Source organism: Leucoraja erinacea, unplaced genomic scaffold, assembly GCF_028641065.1.
Source record: "Leucoraja erinacea ecotype New England unplaced genomic scaffold, Leri_hhj_1 Leri_130S, whole genome shotgun sequence".
Classification (NCBI taxonomy): Eukaryota; Metazoa; Chordata; class Chondrichthyes; order Rajiformes; family Rajidae; genus Leucoraja; species Leucoraja erinaceus.
In genome coordinates, this window is record NW_026575572.1 from 286,000 (window position 1) to 293,214 (window position 7,215).

The window sequence follows — 7,215 nt, forward strand, 5'->3', positions numbered from 1 at the left end:
TACCCCTCAGGACCCCAGGTTCCTATTAAATCTTTCACACCCCCCCCCCCCCCCTCACGTTAATCCTATGTCCTCTGGTCCTCGATTCCTCTACTCTGGGCAAGAGACTCTGTGTGTCTACCCGATCTATTTCTCTCGTGATTTAATGCATCACACAGTTATGCCACTGAACTGGTTTAGATCTTACATCATTGATTTGTGGAAGCATGCACTGCGTAAATTGGCTGCCTAGATTGCTACATTGCATTAGCAAATACCACTTTAATAAAATATGTTGTTGGCTCTGAAGTGTTTTGGAACGCACTTAGACTGTGAGAAACTCCCAGCGCATGCCATCCATCTCCTGGGATTGGTTTTTGGCACCTTGTTACCGCAAGGAAACATGCAAGTGGCTGCACAAGGTGGTGCAGCTGGTAGAGTTGCTGCCATACAGAGCCAGAAACCTTGGGTTCGATCATGACCTTGGGTGCTGCGAAAGTGGAGTTTGCACGTGCATCCGCAAGGGATTTCCTCTGGAAGATCTTTTTGGAAGGTGCAGCAGTAGAGATGCTGCCTTAAGGGCCGGACCCACGAGCATGCGACCTGCATGCGGCAAGCGCGGCCAAACCGGAAGCGGGGGCCGGGCGAAGATCGAGAGATCCCCGTACAGGGCCGGACCCACGAGCATGCGTCTGCATGCGGCAAGCGCGACCAAACCGGAAGCGGGGGCCGCGCGGAGGTCGAGTGAGCGACGTGAAGTTCAAGCGAAGTCCGCGGGAAGTTCGCGCGTGACGTACGGCGTCGAGGCGGCTGCGGGCCGGCAGGCCGTTGCCGCACGGAATTTTTGAACACGGTCAGTTTTTCGGAGCCCCGCGCGATGTCGGGACCAGCTCCGCACAACTCCATACGGCTCCGGCGATCGAAGTGGGGCCGGCCCCGCGAGGCCGTACGGCTCAAGCGACCACGTTAGGTCGCGCTTGCCGCATGGAGTCGCATGCTGGTGGGACAGGCCCTTTACAGCGCCAGAGACCCGGGTCGACACTAACTCGGGGTACAGAGCGTGTACATTCTACCATGACCCGCGTGGGTTCTCTCCGGGTGCCCCGGTTTCCTCCAACACTCCAAAGAAGTACAGGTGTGTAGGTTAATTGGCTTTGGTAAAATTGCAGATTGTCCCTTGCCGTGAAGGATACTGTTAGAGAATCCTTGCCACTGTATCCTTGTATGTTTCCTTGTTGCAATGAGGAGGCAAACACAATCCGAAGAGCTGCCATGTAGAGTGAGAGTGGTCTTTTATTAAAATGGTATTCACTAATGCAACGTCTGGGCAGTGGGCCGGTGCTATAGACCTGCACGGGAAGGTAGACGCTCCCACCCCCACGGGTCTCGGGCAGACGGGGCTCATCAGCCTGGGAAGGCGGTCCATCTAGGAAAGGGGAAAACTCTGATTTAAAACCTCCACTGCCTTGTGGCCATATCCAGTCATATTTAGATTAAGATAGACACAAAAAGCTGGAGTAACTCAGTTGGTCAAACAGCATCTCTGGAGAGAAGGAATAGGTCATAGAAACATAGAAACATAGAAACATAGCAAATAGGTGCAGGAGTAGGCCATTCGGCCCTTCGAGCCTGCACCGCCATTCAATATGATCATGGCTGTTCATCCAACTCAGTATCCTGTACCTGCCTTCTCTCCATACCCCCTGATCCCTTTAGCCACAAGGGCCACATCTAACTCCCTCTTAAATATAGCCAATGAACTGGCCTCAACTACCTTCTGTGGCAGAGAATTCCACAGATTCACCACTCTCTGTGTGAAAAATGTTTTTCTCATCTTGGTCCTAAAAGATTTCCCCTTTATCCTTAAACTGTGTGACCCCTTGTCCTGGACTTCCCCCAACATCTGGAACAATCTTCCTGCTTCTAGCCTGTCCAACCCCTTAAGAATTTTAGGTACACAAAAAAGCTGGAGAAACTCAGCGGGTGCAGCAGCATCTATGGAGCAAAGGATTTTGGGGACGTGAGGGGGAGAGGAGAGGGAGAAGGAGAAGAGAGGAGGGGAGGAGATGAGAGGGGAGAAGAGGGGAAGAAATGACAGGAGTGGGGAGTAGGTGAGGGGACGAAGGGAGAGGCGAGCGGGGGAGGGTGGGAGAAGTGATGAGAGTAGAGGAGAGTTGATTAGAGGAGAGGAGACTAGAGGAGAGGAGAGGACAATATCTCACCTCCACTATATTACAATCATCTTTGGTGCTGGATTTGAGGGGTGGGGAGAGAGAGGGAGCGGGAGGGGGAGAGGGGAGAGTGAAGGGGATTGGACAGCGCAGGAGAGGAGAGGCGAGGATAAGAGTGGGGTTAGTCCTGGCCAAAGATCATAGAGCGGAGATCTTTGCTCCTGGCTTTCTCCTCCCCTTCCCAGCTCTCCCACAGCCCACTGTCTCCACCTCTTCCTTTCTTCTACCCGCCCCCCCCCCCCCCCCACATCAGTCTGAAGAAAGGTCTCGACCCGAAACGTCACCTATTCCTTCGCTCCATAGATGCTGCATCACAAGCTGAGTTTCTCCAGCATTTTCGTCTCCCTTCGATTTGTCCAGAATCTGCAGTTCTTTCTTAATCAGCCATGATTGAATGGCATAGTGAAGCGATGGGCCGAATGGCCTAATGCTGCTCCTGTCACTTATGAACAGCTTTTTGCAGTGGAGAGACTATACATTATTGCAATCGAGCCATTCACAGTGTACAGATACATACATGTACATATATGGAATTGATTGTAGACTTTAGGAGAGCTCAGAGTCAGAGTCAGTCAGAGTCAGAGTCAGAGTCAGAGTCAATTTAATTGTCATTTGGACCCCTAGAGGTCCAAACGAAATGCCGTTTCTGCAGCCATACATTACACACAAATAGACCCCAGACACAACATAATTTACATTTTACATAAACATCCATCACATAGCTGTGATAGAAGGCCAAAAAAAAACTTATCTCTTCACTGCATTACAGCTCTCCCCCCCCCCCCCCCCCCCCCCCCCCCCGATGTCAGAGTCAAAATCATAGCCCCCGGCTGGCGATGGTGATTGTCCCGCGGCCATTAAAGCCACGCCGGGTGGTGCGAGGTCGCACACCGGGTCTTGATGTTAGAGCCCCCGGCGTGCGCTCGCAGTGTCCTGCGGCCATTCCAAGCCCGCGGGGGGCGGTGATGTCAGGCCCCGCTCCAGGAGCTCTTCGACCCCGCAACTCGGGCGGGAGAAGTCGCGCGTTGCAGGAGCCCTGAAAAAGCGGTCTCCCTCCAGGGACCCGCGGGCTCCCGGTGCCGCCGGTCCGCCAGACCTGCCGTTGGAGCCTCCGACTCTCCGGTAGCAGCAGCAGCAGCAGCTGAGGAAGCACAATCTGCCACAGGCAACGATAGTCCAATTCTACACGGCCATCGTAGACTCTGTTCTCAATAATGTTTTATTATTATTAATGTTTACTGTTTTCTGAGTCATTCATAACTGTCACTGTATGTCATGTTGTTACTTGTGGGTGGAGCACTAAGGCATATTCCTTGTATGTGAATATTTGGCCAATAAACTTACTGTAGATGGTTTATGCATGCAACCTATAATGTAGCTACCTCATCACCATTAACATGCCCTCTCATATCAGTATAACTATGATCTCCTCTCCTTCCCTCCTCCCATTTTGTCCTGGTACGCCTGAAGGCTGGATGCAGCCAGTGCTGGGACGTGTGTGCCATGTGCTATAATAAAGACTCTAGTAAAGGATACAGTGTGTCAGACGAAGTTCCTTTACATGGTGTCAGATAGTTAGTTAGACTCGCGCCTCCCGTTTACCGGTTTTCTTTTATTTTGCCCGGTATTCCCTATCAGTTTTGATGGCCTCCTCGTGCAGGAAACCCTCTCCCCTTGTCTTTGATGCCGACATTGCGGAGCGATGGGCTACTTTTGTGATGGACTACACTCACTTCGTCAATATTGCGCACAGAAACGACCCTGCTGCGGTCCGTGCCTCCCTCCTGCTTAATCTAGCAGGCCCCGATGCCATGAAGAGAGCTCGGGCTTTCGTTTATGATCCAGCGGTCCTGGATGACAACGGCCAGCTCGTCGTGCCAGCTGAATCTGCCGACGACCCGGTATGTCTTTTACGTAAATTTGCCGAGATTTGCGACCAGCCCTCCAACCGCATATTGGAGCGGGCTAGGTTTTTCTCGCGGAAGCAACAGCCAGTAGAACCTGTCGAGTGTTTCATCGCTGACCTGCGCTACCTTGCTCAGCGGAGAATATGTGTGACCAGCTCACCAGGGACATTCTAGTTACTGGCATGTTAGACCAGAAGTTACGTGCAGATTTGCTGCAACGACCTGACCTGACCCTGACTCAGGCAATGCATGTGTGTCGCATCACCGAGGTGGTAGCCCCTACGAATGGGGTGAGGGGATCTGACAGCCGCGATGTCCATCTGACTGGTGTAACTGGTGTTACAGGGCCACGATGTTTGCAGGACAGTTCCCGCCCTCCACCGCGACCCGCCCGAACGTCTCGGGACCCGCGGGCACCTAAGTGTCCCAATTGTAACTATGCCCACCCCGTGCAGTCTCAGTGCCCGGCTTTCAGAAAATCCTGCAATTACTGTAAGAAAATGAATCATTTTGCTGCCGCATGCCGTTCCCGTGGGAAAATGCCACCAGCTCCTAGGCAAATCCTAAACAACCTTCAGCAACTTGATAGTGAGATGGACTCTCAGTCTACTGCCGACACTGCCCACGACTCTGCGATCAAATATTCCATGGGAGAGTCAAGTGTTTATACTCTCCTTCACAGCCACTCTAGCCTCCCCGATCCTTCTGTGCTCATTACGGTGAATAACAAGTCACTCTCTGCTAAACTCGATACTGGTGCAAAAGTGAATGTTATGTCAACATCACTGTTCAACAAGATGAGAAATAATGAGCTGTTGACTGCCGATCGCTCTGTTTTGCGTGCCTATGGGGGAGAGGAACTAACACCTGTGGGGAGGGCCACTTTCCACTGTGTGCTGCAGAAATCATCCTGTGACCTGTCATTCTTTATTCTGTATTGCGACTGTGTCACTTTGCTGAGCAACCAGACCTGCCAGGATCTCGGTCTGGTGTCTTTCGACCGGACAGTTCACGAGGTTCAAGCTGTGATGGATCCGCTATCCGCGTACCCAGACCTTTTTGACGGTAAGCTGGGGAAGCTGCCGCTAGTGTACAAGATTGCAACTGACCCCTCCGTGGTGCCTGTACTTCGCCCGCCGCACAGAGTGTCATTCGCCATGAAGGGCAAGGTGGAGGCTATGCTAAAGGACATGGTCGACATGGGAGTTCTGGCGTCAGTCAGTCTCCACCACGATGAAGAAAGGAAAGAATGAGATACGGGTGTGCATCAACCCCAAGGGCTTGAACTTGGCAATCAAGCGGCCCCACTACCCAATGCGGACCGTTGAAGACGTCGCCGCCCAAGTCGGACAAGCAACGGTGTTTTCCGTCCTCGACGCCAGCAGTTCGTTTTGGCAAATACCCCTGGACAAACGCTCCTCTGACTTAACAACCTTCGGCACACCCTTCGGCAGGTTTAAATTCTTGCGGATGCCGTTCGGCATCAACTCCGCTAGCGAGGTATTCCAGCGCTCCATGGAGCAACTGTTTGCAGGTCTGCCCTGTGCAATTATTGTGGACGACATTCTGGTATACGGCAGAGATGTGGCTGAGCATGACCGCAACCTCCGCAGAATCCTGGACCACGCCAGGCAGGTAAATCTCAAGTTGAAATGCCGTTTCCGTGTACCTGAGGTCCCGTATGTTGGCCACATTTTCACGGCCAAAGGGTTGAAGCCCGACCCACAAAAGACGAGCGCCATCTCTGAACTGCCTGCCCCCAAGGATATTGCCGGTCTACAGCGCTTCCTGGGCATGCTCAACTACCTGGGCAAGTTCATTCCTGACCTCAGCGAGCTGAGCGCACCCCTAAGACAGCTCACTAAAAAAGACATTGCCTGGTCCTGGTTCCCACACCACCAGCAAGCTTTCGACCTGTTGAAGAAAAAGCTGATCAGCACACCCACTCTGAGGTTCTTTGATTTACAGCGTCCAGTGGTGGTGACGTGTGATGCCCCACGTTTTGGTCTGGGTGCTGCTTGCCTGCAGCCGCACGATGATGGTTCTCTATAGCCGGTCTCCTATGCCTCTAGGACCATGACGGACACGGAGCAGCGCTACGCGCAGATTGAGAAGGAGCTGCTGGCCGTTGTGTTCGCTTGTTCAAAGTTTCGAGACTTCCTTTTTGGCAACAGTTTCACTGTCGAGACGGATCACCAACCCCTGGTGACGATCCTAAACAAACCTATCCGCGTTGCTCCCGCAAGGCTGCAGCGGATGATGCTGCAGCTGCAGCGCTTTGACTTTAAAATCGTCTACAAAAGGGGCACCGAAATGCATGTGGCTGACGCGCTGTCCCAGGCCCCCTGGACCTCCCGTGTCCAGCACCCCTTCGAACAGGATGACCTACAGGTCCTGAACGTGAATTTCGTCCCTTCCAAGCAGCTCCAATGCAAGTCACGGCGCCAGGCGGCGGAGGGCTCTACCCGAGCCAGCTGCCTGCCCCTTTTCCGGGGTTACGTCCGTGCCCGGGTGGGATTAGAAAGGGAATACGCCCTGTCTGTGGGCACCCTGAGGGAGTTTCAGGACCGCTGGGCTCCGCAGGGTGTTGAATGTATCCTCAATAAGGATTGTATCATAATTGTATAATAGTTTATTATGGATATATGTTTGTATTGTCTTTATGGTGGTGGGTTCTGGCTTGTTTTATTGTAGTGTAAATATTATTTTTTAATAATTGAATACATTTTTTGAAAAAAAAAAAAAAAAAAAAAAAACCAGCTCCAATGCATGGCTGCACACACCGCCAACGACCCCGATCTACAGCAGCTTGCCGCTGTCATCAGGCGTGGGTGGCCTGCCAAGCGCACCTCTTTACCTGCTGGTGTTCACCCTTTCTTCCTGGTTGGTGATGAGCTGGTGCTCATCGATGGCATTATCATCAAGGGCCACAAAGTTGTCGTCCCTGCCTCACTATACGACCTGTACTTCAATGCTGCCCACATGGGACATCCTGGGGCCGACGCCACCGTCTCGCATGCCCAGGAACAGTACTATTGGCCTGGCATGGTGAAGTACATCAAGGCCAGAGTGGCCTCCTGCCCGGACTGCAACTCTCT